Source organism: Phaenicophaeus curvirostris, chromosome 14, assembly GCF_032191515.1.
Source record: "Phaenicophaeus curvirostris isolate KB17595 chromosome 14, BPBGC_Pcur_1.0, whole genome shotgun sequence".
Classification (NCBI taxonomy): domain Eukaryota; kingdom Metazoa; phylum Chordata; class Aves; order Cuculiformes; family Cuculidae; genus Phaenicophaeus; species Phaenicophaeus curvirostris.
In genome coordinates, this window is record NC_091405.1 from 20720001 (window position 1) to 20736918 (window position 16918).

Genomic DNA, 16918 nt, shown 5'->3' on the forward strand with positions numbered 1-16918 from the left:
GCTGTAGCTCACAGCAAACCACATGGCTCCTCTAGAGTTGAGCGAGCTGCTCCTGCCCCCAGCCCCCCCGAGCCACCGCTGTGGTGAGGGATGCTCTGCTGCAGCCCCACAGCAGCGCTCCGCTCAGAAAAACACGTCCCAGGTAGAAGCTGGAACATTTGAATGACTGGTGGCTGAAGACACAGCAGCTGCCAAGAAGAAAGACAGACCAAATGTTATTGACAGCAGAGAGTTTGAAGGGAAACCACAGAAATTCCCTGCACCGAGGCTGTGTGGCAATAGAATCGTAGAACCACTTGGTTGGAAAAGAACTTTGAGATCATCATGTCCAACTGTACCTGAACTACTAAACCATACACTGCGAAACCAGATCTCGGAGCACCTCATCTACCCATCTTTCAAATACCTTTAGGATATTGCTGCGAAGTCCAGAAAGCGGTTGCATGAAGATCCAGGCCCTCCAGAAGGGAGATGGTTTCAGGCAGCTCCTGCTGTGGTTTCAGGATGATCCTGCTGTGGTTTCAGGAAGGTCCTGCTGTGGTTTCAGGATGATCCTGCTGTGGTTTCAGGAAGGTCCTGCTGTGGTTTCAGGATGATCCTGCTGTGGTTTCAGGAAGGTCCTGCTGTGGTTTCAGGATGATCCTGCTGTGGTTTCAGGAAGGTCCTGCTGTGGTTTCAGGATGATCCTGCTGTGGTTTCAGGAAGGTCCTGCTGTGGTTTCAGGAAGGTCCTGCTGTGATTTCAGGAAGGTCCTGCTATGGTTTCAGGATGATCCTGCTGTGGTTTCAGGAAGGTCCTGCTGTGGTTTCAGGATGATCCTGCTGTGGTTTCAGGAAGGTCCTGCTGTGGTTTCAAGGCTCTGTTTGTTCTCTGCAAGGCGGGTGCCACAGCAGCGAGCTGCTCCCTGGGTTCATCAAGCGTGAGATGCGAGCAGCAGGACTGGGTGCTGGTTAAGGAAGCAGGGTGGCTCTGCCAGTGCTTCGTTAGCCTCTCACCCTCCGCTCCCACAGCTGGCTGGGCAAGCTTATCCAAACAGACTTTTACACGGGATATTTTCCTGCTTCCTGGCTTCGGGCTAGGGGAAGATACATTATCTGAGTTTGTGATTCTGCTTCCAACACGGGCAGCCTGTTGGTACACTTTGAAAGGGAAGCAGAGGGAAGTGATCTAAATTATGTATTCTGTTAAATAAGGATGCGGAGGGGACATGTGGGGTGGTTCCCAATGTGTTATCCCGTTGGCAGCGATCTCCATCACCATCCCAGGCTGCAATATTAATGGGTGTTTCTTTAAGAAAATACATAGCATTCACAGCAAAATATAGTGTATATGCCATAGTATTTATGATTGTTAAGCTAAACAGCCATGTAAAATGCGTATAGCACATTGGCACCCATTGCTGCTGCACTTGAGGCTCCTTTGTGAAATTAGTTAATTAGTTCTCCCCCTCACCAAACTGCACTCAAATAAATTTGCGAATTTGTGGTTAGCACAAGTATGAAGAATTTTGCTTTTCTTGGCTAATTTTATTCTCTCTTCCCCCTTTCTCATAGAAAACTTCACTCATCTATTGGGACAGTGCTGTTCGTTTTGGAGGAAGATGACTAGAAAAGAAGAACCATTAAGAAAACTACATTTTGTGTAGCAAAAAAGTTGCCTGTTACTCTGAAGGCAACTGTCCATCACCACATAAGGTGAATAAACAGATCCTGCAGACTGTTACAAGCTTGTTAATTCTTTAATAAATTAGCCATGAAAAAGGTGTTAATTAACTAGTAAAAATGTTTGGGGATTCTTTGGGAAAAGAAAAATCCATAAGCACTGGAAAAGCGTATGCTTAGCGATATGTAAAAAATACTGGGTTTTAACTCGGTTTCTGAGACTTTTACAACAAATTGCAGAGGAACACAGATGAAATTATGTTCTGACTACACACACTGCCTAAGCCCGATGGGAACCTCTGTATATAGTTATCAGTGGCACTGAAATCTGCTTAGGAAAGCAACAAGTCTTTTGTTCTGTTGACAACAGTTATTACAATTAATTCATTTTGTGATTGGTATTTGCATTGAGTGACAAGGTGTTATTTTACCTCTGTAAATGTTAAAATGGTAATACCTACATGCGAAATAACAGTGAGTTTGCTATCACTCACTCAATAAAAGAAAAGCCTCTCTTCAGAAACGCCTGCTCAGCCACCGCTCCTGCAAACCTGCAGGATTAGCATCAGCTTCTCCCTCGCCTCTCGGTTGTTTTCCCTCTTCTAGAAGTTTCTTTGGGTGCACAAAAAGAAGAAAAAAGTTGTCTATTTTACGGTGAAAGACAGCATAACCATACGTGAGTGCAGCCAAAGGGCTCCGGGTGCGTAGCTGCGCCCTGGGCTGGGTACCAGATGACGTATTGCAGGTTGGTGACCTCTGGGCTGGGTCCCACCAGCTCAAGGCAGTGGCTACGAGTTCCAGGGCTTCAGAGCTACTGCGGGCACCCGACACACGTGCCAGGAGGAGAGACCCATGCGGAGGCCAAGAGACCCGGAACCTGTGGAGCAGCACGGGAAGCAGAGACCAACCACAACTTCCAACACCAGACCCAGCGCAGCCACACCTGGATCCAGCCCCTCCCCATGAAAGGGCTCCACAGGTCTGTGCAGTTTTCAGCAAAAGAAAGATGAAACCAGGGCTGAGGAGCGCTAGACAATGGAAACTTCACCTCTTGCAGCAGGGCCCAGCAAAGCAAGGAAAGTTTGCAGCGCCAGCAAACAGCAAATAACCCATTATGCGTGGATAGTTCAGCATGTCTCTGCTTTTATTATAAGTTAGCCTCACTAAACCATTGACTTAACGGGGAATCATTATAAATCCCCATTTTGAATTTTTTTATTAGCAGTATTTATCACCTGCTCAAAATCAATCCTATATTTTTAAATTAAAACAAATGACTGCTTGTACTGCAATCAATATCAGTACATTTCCCTTCTTTAAAAGGAGAAAAAAAATACAAAGAAACGTCCTTCTTTGGCTGCATCAATCCAATTTCAATATAATTCAATATTTAATAAATATAATCCTCTGTGTCTGTGCAGGGAAACATCATAAAAAATGCAAAAGGTTTCCTGGTCTCCAATAACTTGCATGAAACAAAGTGTTTCCTTATTCCCTCCATAAATACTGCAGTCTTATGCTACTGGTTTTCTCTTCCTGTGTATTAGAAAGAGTTTGCTCTGATTATGTACAAGAAAGGAGGTTTGCATATTTCATGATTAAAAAATCCAAAATGCTGCCTGCCATCTCCAAAAAAATTACCATCTTTAATCCTTTGTACCCTTTGGTTTGGTGTTTTAGAAAGGGCAAAAAAGAAAACCCTTATATAATACCTAATTTGTACATCTGCGGTTTCCCTCTGACTTGCGTAGGCACCATATGTTTTTAATTATCATAATAGCCTAAAAGAACCTGTTCAGTGGGAAACACATATGATCCTTTTATTGCTGGCTTGTAATTTAAACAGTTTTAACAGAAAAGGTCTGGCTATGAGGGACCGAGAGGCACAAAGGTCTAAAAACCCTGTTATTGACCTCTGGAAGCGCGAGTTCAGATCCCACCCACCGAGGTGGGACCCGGCTCTCCCGCTTCTGACAGAGGTAATCGGTCGCATGTGAAACGGCTCTTGGGGACCCCAAAAGACATACTCTCTAATCTCAAATGACTCGCTGTTTCAGTCGGCAGCTGACACCATGAAACTGGGGTCTAGAAACGTTATCACGCACCCGATCTGTGCTCTCTTCTCCCTGGCGAAAGCTCGCAGAACGCTGCTGCCGTAGGAGAAGCCCCAGGAACGCCAGGAGCCCAGAATTTCAGCAGTTCTCATTAGTTGTTGCCCTTTCAAATTCCCAGTTTTGTCCTTCATGCAAATGCAAGAGTGGTGAGCACACCAGTCTCCCAGCCATGGGAAACGCTCCGATATTTGGAGGTAGGAATTAAATTTAACAAGTTCAATTCACTCCTGATTCTGGACGCCTAAACACATAATCAGTCTGATAACGTTATTAATTATCGTTCACGCGACAACCTTTGACACTGGCATGGTCCCACCACCTCCTGACTCCAATAACTCAAACAGAAAATCGTTGGCATGAAAACCCTCAGCCTTATGAACAGGAACTGCCAAGAAGCAGGCACTGAATGTACAACTGGGATGGAGCAAATCCCCTTTTCAGGGAGAAAGCAGAGGCTCCCACAAGAGCTCAGTCACTTGACCCAAAATTAAATTCTGCACAGATTCATCCCAAAACAGCTAATCTACACCCCAAACAATGAGCTGTGGGGTGAAGAGGGTGGGGAAGGGATCCTGGCTAAAATTACACTACGGCTAGAAGTCGTTACGGCTGCATCTCAGGAGATGGATGGTGTCCTCATTAGAACAAAGCTTTATTTAGATGGACGGACAGAATCCTTATTAGAACATTAGGCTGAAAAGCTTAAATGTCAGGAAATACAAAATTAAGATTCTGCAAATAAATGCTGACTTGGAGGAAAAAACTTAGAGCTCCCCGTATGGATCCTGCTGGAGACACTTGGGAGAAATGAAATGACTGAGGAGTGGCCATCTCCCCAGGCCAATCTAACCCTCTGAGGCTGTTCTTGCAAAACTCTGCTTCCCAAAAGCAAAAGGAGATCCCTTTTCTTGGGCAAAGTGCTTTCCACTTGTGATCTGATGCTATCAGCTCTGCCCCTGTGGCACGATGAGCACAGAGGGAAGGGAGGATTCAGGAGTCACCCATTTCTGGGGGGGCCCACCTGGAGGAGGACAGGATGTTGGAAACACGTTTCAAACTGCACAGACCCCTAAAACTGTGCACCAGCCACTCCTTGCCCTTTCCTGTCTCACTCCCCATCCCCAGGCCCACTGCTTTCTCCAGGGAAACTCAGATATTTCACAGTGATGGAAAGACAACTTAATTATCTGGCATACAAGAAAAGACGGTCATTCTTTTCCATTTTACCTGAAAGCTAATGGATCTTGGGATACCAGACGTGGATGCTCAAAATCCCCTCAGGAGCCTTTCAGGTGATTTGTCGTCTCTCGGTTGCCTTTGGTGCCCACCGGTCTCTGCCGAGGTAACGTGTGAGCTATCGCACACTAAAAGCAGATTTTTGAGAGAGGAAGCACGTGCACACACATGCAGCCATCCCCACCCAGACACCCTCCACCCCCTTGTCCTGCACCTTCTTGCAGGCCCTGTTCCAAAGTGCAGTGACCTGAGGAGGAGCAGCTCATCTCAGCAGGCTTCTGCGGCTGGGGAAGAAAAGGGAAGGCAGGATTTGCTCCTGAGGGAGGCTCAGCTCGGCATGGAGCAGTCCTTGTCCTCTCATCCCAGGCTGATGGGAAACAGCTACGTGTGCTGCTGTCCCTGCGCTCTGCTGAGACAGACCCGGGCAGCCGGTGGGACAGACGTGCTGACGGAGGCAGCTGCCTCCACTGGCCTCACCAGAGCTGCCTGTTCTTCCTGGATGCAGCGATTCTCACCTGGCAGAGGGTCACCCACCCACACGTCTTGGGCTTTCCCCTTTGCCAGGTTCTGGTTCTCCACACTGAACTGTCTGCTTGGGCCAGGAGGGGATGCTGGGATTAAGCAATTACAAAATTAAATATATCAGAGAATCATGGAATGGTTTGGGTTGGAAGGGACCTTAAAGTTCATCCAGTTCTTGCCATGGGCAGGGACACCTCCCACTGGATCAGGGGCTCCAAGCCCCATCCAACCTGGCCTTGAACCCCTCCAGGGATGGGGCAGCCACCACTGGTCTGGGCAACCTGGGCCAGGGCCTCCCCACCCTCACAGGAAAACGTTTCTCCCTTTTCTTACAAAATCTTGCATTTGATCCTATAAACAAATAAAGATTTTTTCTCTTTGAGTTATTTTTTGGAGTTGGCACTTTTTTGTGGGTGTTTTTTTTTCAGTACAAAGCCAGTGAAAATCTGTTTTTCCTTTCCCACAGCTTCACCCACGAAACCGTGGGGATGAGTTTTTCTGGTGAAACAGAAGTGTTTAACTTGCCACATCGGGGCTTGGCAGGGAACAGCACACGTTGCAGTGGCACGACCGGAGGACAGTTACTCAGCAGGCGCACCCTGGTCTCGCACAGACACGCTCACGTACCTCTCACACCACCTTCTAAGCAACTGACTGCCAGCCACCAGCAAAGGAGGGAGCCCCGACACACCCCACCGGAACGCATCTCCTCGCCTTTGGAAAGACACACGGAATCCATCCATTGAATTCACATCCACCACCTCCAAGCAAAGCCAGCCCAGGCACCCACGTGCTATAGGACTTAAGCAAAGAGCTTTCACTTTGTCCTCTTCCTCCCCTAGACATCTACAAATGCAATTCTACCATAAGAGAAACCCCAGTTCTGGGCCTGAAAAAAACTCCTTTTTCTATTTAAGGTCCCTCCTTTCACGGTAAGGATCCTCCAAATTTCCAAAAAGTGGATAACAACACCACCACTGTGCTCCCATCTGTACACAGCAATGGCATTGCAATGCATAGAGCATAAAACACCAAATTCCCACAGACAGCATCTGTCTTACTACAAACAATGGACCATTATCTTGTAAATAATTCTGATTAAGCTGCAGCATTTTCCCCAAACAAACAGTAGGAGAGCAGAGGGTGAGGATTTTTCTACTGGGAGTGCCCATTTCCTCCTTCCCCAGCACTGACGCTCAATTTTTTTATTCTACTGATGTCCCTGTCCTCGCCCTGTGCCCCATGGCCTGGGTTTCATCTTTGACCTTACCCAGCTGTCAATCATTTTGGCAACTAAAGAGGAAGCCATCACGGTAATGGGATTCCCTTCTCTTTCCTTTGGGAAAGCTTTTCTGGTTTGTTTTTTTTTTGCCTTTCTCACTCCAACGTACAGTCACGTAATGATCAGTTACTATACCCAAACCCCCTCCCGTTATGAAACAGTTCTTGTGTCAGAGGATGAAAAAATCAGCCACATCGCTGGGTGAGCATTGGTGCCGGTCAGAGCTGGGAGGTGTGGTTGTGCCAGTGATGCATCTTGGTGCGTTTGGCAGCTGGGAGCAGACTTTGATGGGCAAAGGCAATTGCCTTCCTCAAACCCTGAGCAGGGAGAGCCCAGCCCAGGCTGCGCTCCTCAAACCCAGCTGGCAGCCTGCGCCTGCCACAGGTTCACCAGGAAGATTAGAAAGGATCTAAAAGCAAACCAAGCACACAGAGCAGAACAGGACTAGCTGTGCCAAGGGGCAAGTGAAACGACGCCACCAGGGTCAACGTGGTCCCTTCTAAGGTCCACAAACTGGTCTATGTGGCAGCTGTGAACCGAGAGGAGACCCTGGGAAGTCCTGAATTTTGCCTTTAACCTGCTCATTCCAAGGCACAAACCCTTTTTTTCTCTGTCTTCCTTGATAAATGTCACCTCCCTCAATGACTGAAGTGCTGTTTTTCCTCCCCTGCATCCTCTTAACTTGCCTTGTTACACATGGGAGCTTTTCGGGAACAAACACGCCTCCTGGCTTGAATAAGGGAAAAAGTAAGTAAAGCATAAGGACTAATCTAGGATGGTAACGAAGAAAACCAGGCAATAAAAATTTTAACTTACAAGTACCGAACTGAAGTGACTGCCAGTTAAAAAACACACAGGAGCCAGTTCAGCGTGAGCTGGAACGTTGGGACCCGCCGAGCACTGCAGAGACCGAGCGCTGAGCATCGCACCGGTGCTGAAAAGGAGGGGACAGACGTGGCAGAGAGCGTGGCAGGGCCTCGGTGGCACCGGCCGGGCGGTGGGCTGGGGACACACTGCTGAGCCATCGAGGCCTCGGCTCCCGGCGCGGGGGGGCTGGCATCCTGCAGCGATGGCCAACGATCAGCACTGCCAGCCGGCTGGCGCTCCCGAGGTCAACATTCAAGGATGCGTTGGAAAACACTGCAGCCAAAACACGGCAAAGCTGCCGTGGATACAGGGAGCCCCGGAGCGCCGGCCGCATGGCATTGGGGAGCCGAGGCCGAAGGCTTCCGTACCGGGATCGCCACATGGTGCTCCTCGAGAAGCCAGGCTTACGAACACTGCTGGGATATAGAAGGGATACACACACACAACACATTTTAAATGTGTGTTTATTCTCATCAATAAGTTCCTATCGTTGCCTGTAGTCATCCCAGAGAAGGAAGCATTCATACACTGAGGACTTATCTAATGTCCTTCATCTTCAAAGTGCTTTACAAACATTAATTCATTCATTTATCCTCACAGCACTCCTACCGGGGGGATGAGTACTACTATTTTCCATTTCACAATGGAGAATGAAAAGCGGAAAACTTCTTTTTCCCCTGGCCAGCAAGCAGGTAGCCCTGTGGGAGTGGAGAGGGCCGCCAGCTCCTGGCCGTGAGCCCCCTCCCCAGATCCTCCTGAAAGGACTCGTGTCCTGCCAGAGTCACGGCATATATCGGGCTACGCCTTGGGTTTTTCCTTCAGTGAGAGATAATTAAGGAACAATTCCCTCTCTCATCCCCAGCATGGCATGCTATTTCTACCCCACTGTTGCTCTGCGAGTGGAACAATGGCTGTTCTATGCAGGGAATGGCGCTGCAGACGCCCCGGATCAGAGGAGATCGGCTTAAAGCAACTCACTGGCAAGCACCTTGCTCTATGGACAACGGGGCAGGCTCAGCAGCTTGGGGGCAAATGCTGGAGGTGCGGTGGCTTCAGACACATCCGTTCATAAATGGCAATGCTCTGGACAGGGCATCTTTAGCTTGAAGCCACTCGTGCCCCCATACCTACCTAGAAACTTCACGTAGTACGATCGCTGCTGTGGTTTCAGGTATTTGGTCTCAATCCGAAGCGTATTCCTTCTACACTCTTGCAGGAGGGATGCAGAGCGCTCCTGGCTCACCTCTGCAGTGCAACTGAACATGAACCTCTCTCCTGTCTGCTCCTTGCCAGCAGATGTGCGGCTGCTTCAAATGGCAACAACAGTTCCCGCGAGCTGGAAAGGCTCAACGTCAAGGTATGTCAAAAACTAAAGCCATGACTGGGTCTTCTAAGGAAGCATTCTGGCCAGAGAACTTAAATCAACACTGGGGAAGAAATCGTACCTTTATAATTTCTGAGGAAGAAGCGCTCTGCCTGTTCTCATCCTTAGTGAGGACCTTTCCCACCTTGGCGTTTTTCGCACTAGTTTATGTTTTGACAATAATACAAAGGCACAATCCTCAGCCTTTCAGGTAATTTCCTAGATGGAAGAGATACTTTCATGAGCAAAATAAGGCGCCAATTTAAGCCATAGCGTATTGCAGAAGACATGACCACGTCCTGCTGGGAAAGGCCTGCACCTCAGTGTTGCATCTGAACAAGCAGGACAATTGTTTAGTGAGAAATGGGTTTTGCATATGACTCATCAACCCTTGAAAACAGGATTTCTTATACAACACAAGTGCTGACACAGCCTTCGCTTGAGTGGTGTGACTGCAGCTGTAGAACTACAACTATAGATTTGATGTTATAGCCCTTAGGTTACGCTGTTCAGACAAATGCTCCATTGTATCCCAGAGATATTTTTTCCTTAGTCATACTGCCCACACGACAATAAGGACCACATTCACAGCTCACTGCAGAGAAGTTCAGGCCTGTAACAGCCAGCGGTATCACACAGGATGAGGTTATACCCTGTGGGGGTTAAATGGATTCATAATCACCGATTCTTCTTGTCTTTTTTAATTTGCTCCTAGTTGATACTTTTTTGGAAGTGTTCTCCAAATAAGAAGAGAACAATCTCACACTGAGTCTGGATAAATGTTACAATTGTCTCACAAATGCTGTATTATTTCTAGCCCTTCCAAAATAATATAATTGTCCTACTGCTGAACTACAGATTTTTCTCAGTATGACACAGAACGCTAAAATGTCAGGTCCTTACTCATGGTGTTTTGGTGGGATAAATAAAAAGTACCAATACGCTATTGAGAACTGGCAGCATTCAAGGAGATGTGACACCGGGAGCCCTACTCATGTTCACATTTAGCTCCCGCTGCACACTCAGCAGTGCCCCGAGCTCCAGGCCACCTCGGATGGGTCCATCCTGGAAACACTTACCATAGACCTGAGGGATTCTACTGGGACCGACACGGCTGGTTCTTGTTATCCTATGCCTGCTGTACCTCGCGTGGACAGTACGTGGGTCTGAGGAGGGAGGCCCAGGACACGTATCACGTGTTCTTTCCGTGGGAAATGAGGAGGAGAGTTCAGTGCTACCTGCAGTACCGAGGACTCCAGGCAAGATTAATCAAGAAACATCACTCACGCTGCATGCTCCTGGTGTTTCTCCACCGGGACAGGCACTGCGGGCCTGTTGCTCACTGAGGCTACGGGTCCTTGCCAGCTGCAGGACTGGACCCAAACACGTGGCTCACCCCGCCAAGCACCCCAGCACTGACGGCTCATTCCCCATTACGCACTGTTAACCCGGTGGCCTCCTCAAAGATTTCTGCTGGATTTGAATAGTGACAGAGGAGAAACAGAGCCCACATTCCCAAGATATTTTCCATGACAGAGGAAACGAGTCTCAAGCTCGCCCTTTACATACCTGCCTAACCATGCACAGCATCGTTCCAACGCCAAACGGCCCCGTCCTCGGCAGACCGCGGCTTAACCAAAATCCTCTGCAAGGCCAAGAAGAACAGAGTTTGCCTCTCAAAGCATCGAGCAACTCTGGATGGCACGAGCACCTTTTGGTCAACCCAAAAGCTCAACAGCTTCTCGGAGAGTTTTCTTGAATGAATTAACAAAATGACTCAAAACTGCACTAATGGTTAACAGCTTTTCTTTTATTAGCAACACTGAGATAAGTTATTGAAGCATTTTAGTATTGTTTTACATTCCATTCAGAAGTGACCTAACTCGTAACTCCATATACATTTAAAGATATAGTTTGACACTTATTCAGAAAGCAACAATTATTAAAACTTACATACCTTCATTACCAGGAAACCTTAATATATTTTCTAATTACTTCCAACAATACTCTATTCCAAAGCACAGGATAACCCACTAGAAGTTTACACATTTCACTTCAATCACAGGTTTTAAATCGTGGATGTCAGAGTGCTGTTCATTGAATTTTACTGTCTTTCTTGGTTAATATTGGAAAACCTGGCACAATATATTAAGCTAGAAATATTGCTTAAAGAATATGAAAAAAGATAACTACAGTATTTTTTTCCTGCTAAAGCATTACAAAATACAGGACCATTAAAAACTCAAATAGAAATGACAATAAATAACCTTAAAAATGTTAAGAGAATTTTCACTCATACTAAAGTCCATTCCCTAAGCTTGCCAAGCACATAAATAACAGAACATATTCAGGACCTCTATTTTTGTACTATTATGGTTTGTTATATATTGTGGATGTATTGTGTATACATATATTAATGCTTACACTTACGGTATATAGGTTTTTTTTCTTTGCTGAAACAATTAATAAGCCTCAGGTAATTACTGATCCCTGGTCCTATAGGTCTCAAGATAGGTGGGAGCAAACCCCAGAAATTCCAGATACACAATGCTGTGCATAAAGAGATCATCTCCACATATGCTAAATTCCATAGATTACAAAGATGAATTTGGTTATTTATTTCTGAAAGTCCGTAACACAAAAATTACAACTGCTGTCAAATTAATTGTTTAAAATTGGCCTCATAATAGGTATTAATCGTACACTTAGTTTTGACTTACAGGGATGTCTAAATTGTTTGTGAGTAGCTATAGGAAATACTACCCCTCAGACACAAGAATATATAATCCTGATCCAAAACACAAACTGGAACATCGTCTCACTTTGGAAAGACCTGGAAACATCTCTGTGCCTCTGCCTAATCCTAAATTAGAATTTAAATGTGACCTGGATATGACAAAAACAATAAGAATATATTGCTTGGGAGATGAAACTCATACAGCACTAAACTTAAATCATTATTTTGTCTCTGCAGAGAAAAGAGAAGTCTTTCTGTGCCAGGGATTTGCCTCGGTGTGGCTGGGCACTGATGTCTGGAATCAAGGCACATACCAAGGTCTCCTCTTGCAAACACAATCCCCCTTTCAGAGCCGGTGCTAGGAGGGACTGACCGCCTCCAGCTTCACTGGGAATGGAAGGTACTCAGCACTTGGCTGCAGCAGAGATTGTAGGGGTTAATCCCCAGAAACATAAATGGAATGGGAATGCTACACCGCAACATGGAAAATAGTTAGAAATGAAAGGTTCCTACAGTAAACAAATCCATGATACCGAACTTCTCACCTGACTGATTTCAGAGACAACAAAATGCAATCAAATTAAATTATGGGAACACAGCAATGAAAGTTAAAGTCAAATACACACAGGACCTGATTCTGCAACCCTCAGTCATGTAAGGAGTCCAACTCATCGAGAAGGAGGGACACAAGACTGGGTCCGTAGCTTCTGCTTAGGAAGTCGATGTTGATTCAGAAAGTATCTTTTCTAGCCAAAAATATGCAGCAAAAGGAAAGTAACATAAACAAGGCTAAATGTCAACAGTGTTTGCAGACTTACAGACACCATCCATTTGTTTGTACTGAAATGACTAGCGAACCATTTGGCAAACACAATGCTATTCACAGACCGGCCCTTTTATGCAGCAACACAAACTTCGCTGGATCACTGGCATTCCCAGTTAATTAAAAAAAGGAAGCAAGCCATATGAGTTTGGTTTGATATTGGCATGCAAATGGCACTGCGACATCTCGAAGTGCGGCTGAGACCCGGGTGTGGGGCCACGATGCTGATCTCCCATTCAGCAGTAAAGGTTGTAAACTACAAGCAGGGCTCAGACCTCCTAACCAAAACTAAAGAAACTGCTTCAAAATCACCAAAAAATGGGGTAAAGACAAGTCTGCAGTAAAAATTCCCTATCATTTCATTCTGCCTCGAAGGAAAAGAATATTCTGGTCACTCCTTCAACCGCAGATCAAGACAAAATGGTGGGTTACCCGAGTGCACCCCAGGACACTTCAAATGAGCAGGAGCACGACAACTGGCTGCAGTAGGATGGCCTTCCCTTGCCTTATAGAGCTTGGATACATCAGGCCTTTTGCTTCTGTTTAATATGGATTTTATAATTCAAAAGAGCTACAATAAGGATTCAAGAGAAGCCACCACAAACAATTAAAACTCTTTTTCTCTATTTTATCTGTTGGTGGGAGTTCTGAAGGGGTTCGCATTATAATCCTTTTGGTTTTGACACCTGTGGCAATAAGCAATTTACAACAACTAAATTCACTATTTAAACATTGGGGTAGAGCACTATAATTATGTGACAATAAAGCTGTAATAATCTGCTACAATCGATCTTCCCCTTGCCCAGCCCTCTTGTCTGTGCTGCAGTTCCACATTTGGAAGGTATTTCAGAAAGTTACAATGCTGAACATTTTAATAATTCCGTGCAATGTCAAAGGCTTTCGGTTCTAAAGGCAACTGAAAGTGCTCAGCCCTTTGCAGGATCCCAACTCCAAAGCTGCTGCCGTACATGAGAAGGGCCCTGCCCTCTTTTTGTACAGTGGCAGAAGTGAGAATAGGGTGGAGCCTACGTGGGAGAAAAGAGTGCTAATTGCATAAGAAAGCAAGCATGAATGGAAGCAAATTATAGAGACAACATGGAACTAATCCTTTTGGACATCATTAAGTGTGGGTGGAATCGCACTAACCCATTCAGCAACCAGTGAATGCCCAGGACTATCCCTAGCCAATCGTCCCGTAGCCCACCAACTCCTCTTGGAAAGCCTAGGGACTTCCAGAGCAGAAAACGCCAGTAGGGAAAATTTACTGTCTAAGACACAAAGCAGGAAAATGTAAACAGGAGGAGAGAAAGAAAGGAAAGGGTCTTGCCATCAGCAGATGCTGTGCAAATCACGTGTACATTAATGATTTAGAACATTATTGCGATGCAGCTACAGGTATGTGGGAAGACAAGCACAGAAAGAGAAGAGCATAAATGGAAAGGAAAACAGATCTTCCAAAGCTTCTTAGATCTAGAACCTCTGAGCATAGCTTCTCAAATGAGTAAGGGCTACGAAGGCAGAGAACACGGATGCTCGCAACAGCTACCACAGCATGGAGCCATCGCCCCAGGCCTCCCCTCCACGCTCCTGTCTGCCACACAGCAAGGACAGGTATGTCTTCTTCACAGAAACTGCCTGACAGCAAAGATTATCAAGATCAGCTCCGAGGTACAGTCACTTGAGACTCCAACAACAAGTGCAGGTCAGGAGTAACCCTAAATTCACCACTGTTACTTCTTTCTCTCTTCCTTTCTTTTCTTTCCTATTCTGCTCCTTATGTAAAGAAGAAAGATTACAAATTGGTGTGATTTTTCTCAGCAGCATTTTGCCATGGAAATTTCTGTATTATGCAGTAACGACGGTTCGTTCCTAACTGTGTCTTTCATCCCCACAGCCTGAAGCGTGATAGGAGCATAAATGAATTATGTGTACATCATCAGTCTCTCTCTCTCATTCTACATACAGGGAAACTGAGGATTGCTTCCTTCAGGGGTGGTGGCTTTCCAGAACAACATTGTGAGCTGGTGGCATTCTCCCCAAGAAATTAAACTCTCTCTGTGCCAGTATTTGTGCTTAAAAACTGATCCATTAACTCAAGGTAAAATCTGCCAACTAAAAATAATCCACATGGATCACTGAAAATCATAGCTTGTTTTTACACAGCCACAAATTTAACTCAATTAGCATGGCAAATGAAAAATGGAATCTCAGCTAACTGAAGCTGAGATCTTCTACCTCAGCTTCATTTCTACTGCAGGAAGAGCACCATGCTTGTTGTCTCGATGATGCAAGCACCACATCAAGTGTATAAAGTGCTTTCTCTTGAGACGTCCACAACCCCATAGGTCATTGGCAGTAGAAAGAGAGGCAAATGCAGAGTCTCCCAAAACACAAAGGAACACAAGAATTGTGCCCTGGAATCAGGTGTTATAGGTGAGTCTCAAGCTTTCTGATTTCTCAGGCAGAAGCAGAGACAAAGGGGACCGTGGCTCAGGCCACGGCTTTGCACAAGAGGAAGGGCAGTCTAATAAATGAATGGGTGCTCCTGGTGGCTGATCTGCAAGTGCAGAAACATCAGGTGAGATTCCTCACACTGGCACACACAGATGGAGTGTGATTTCACAGTATAAAATGTCATGGAGAAAATGAAAACTCCACAAAACCACTATTCCAAGTGGGTGGTGTCCAAGCCAACCAAATAAATAAAGAACTACTGACATGGGGCTTGTTCCTACTCATCCGTTTCTGCTGTGAGATAGCGAGAAAAATGAAACAATACATTTCAGTAGTCAACCTTAATACGTATGCTCTGCCAACACTCAATAGAATGTCAGTAACAAAGTCTAAAAAGCTATTTTTGGAGGGGGGAGAAGGGAGGACTCACACTGCATTTGCCATTAAAAAATGGCTTAAAAAGTAGAACAGACAAGCTGCTGTTGGGTTTGTTGGTTTTTTTTTCCCTTATACTTCAAGTCAAATCCATTATCACTGGGCAGAGCTTGTGAAAGGGATATGGTCTTTAAAATCATATAAACTCGAGCCATCATAAAATGTCTGCTGAATTGACTGGAAGATGAAACAAAAAACCTAATGGAACCAAGATGACCTCATTTCAATGATAATGTTAAAAGGCTGGGGGGGAGGAGGTCTGTTGTTTTAAAACTCTTACGTCTGGGAAGAAATATAAAGAGATTTTGTACAAAGCAACTTGAGTTTCCATTTTTTTACTTGTTTGTTTAGAGTCCTTGCTCTGCTGCATTTTTTTTTGTAACCAATTGATTTTACTCCACAAACAGAAGAAAAAAAATGCTAAGTAGGATTTTACCCGCTGCAAATTAAATTAACTATCACTGATTTTCAAAATATCAGTAAAGTAACTGCTGGTTTTGAAGAATCTGAAAACATTTCCAACTGCCTGAATTGTTTCTTAGTACTGAGACACAGAAGCGTGCAAGTAAGTCCGTGCAGATACTTGGGCTGATGATTAAGTTTAAGTAATGGCAATATTGAGAAGCCAAAATGCTTTAAGAATACAAGTGAGATGAACTTAGTGAGGAGCAACTAGCTGTTTTTATAAGACTGACCTGGAACAGCAGAGAGGGGCTTGACGACAGGGTTACGGCTTTAAGCACACACATGATCCTAGTGAAGTCAGACAAAGCTCCCACTAGCCTTAAGTTAACCAGGGTAACCACTCCAGTGTCTGCAGACTTCGTGTTTCAATAGAAACGGACAGTCTTTCTAACTGTTGATCACTTTTCATTTCTTTTTTTTAACTTGCATACAGTTTATTGCGCATGTTCGGCTCTGACAATGAGTTTTCTGGTTGGCCTGAAGTTTAAGTGAAATGAGCACTACTGAAGTTTTTGTGTCCTTTGCTGACCCCCCTTTTTAAAGCAATACTGTTCTTCAAAATATTTACACTCTAAAACCTCTTTCAAACAAGAACTATGACGACAAAATAGGAGATAAATTGAAGTTGATTTAACTTTCCTTTTTGTCAAATCTGATGCGTGTGATACAAGGAAGTAAAACTGCAGGTTTGTACATCAGAGATTGATAAGGGTAAAAAGGTGGTTTTGTTTGCTTGGTGTGGTGGTGGTTTTTAATTACCTGGAGGCATATTCTTAGGCAAATCACCGTTTGTACAACCACTAGTGAGAAGACTGAAAATGGTCCAAGGCAACTACTGTATGGGAACCACCGAAATAAACCAGAAAAACCAAAGTAAAAATGGGAAGGGAATGAAAAGGGGGTAAAAAAGGCTCTTCACCACAGGTAGATGCATTCCACGCACTTGGCCTTTGATTTCA

General features: G+C 45.3%; 1 protein-coding gene across 3 annotated transcripts in view; it reads right to left on the reverse strand.

Annotated features, from left to right (window-relative positions):
• The window catches only part of ZNF536 (zinc finger protein 536), a 273010-nt gene that overhangs the window by 96033 nt on the left and 160059 nt on the right, over nt 1–16918 (reverse strand). The window lies entirely within an intron of this gene.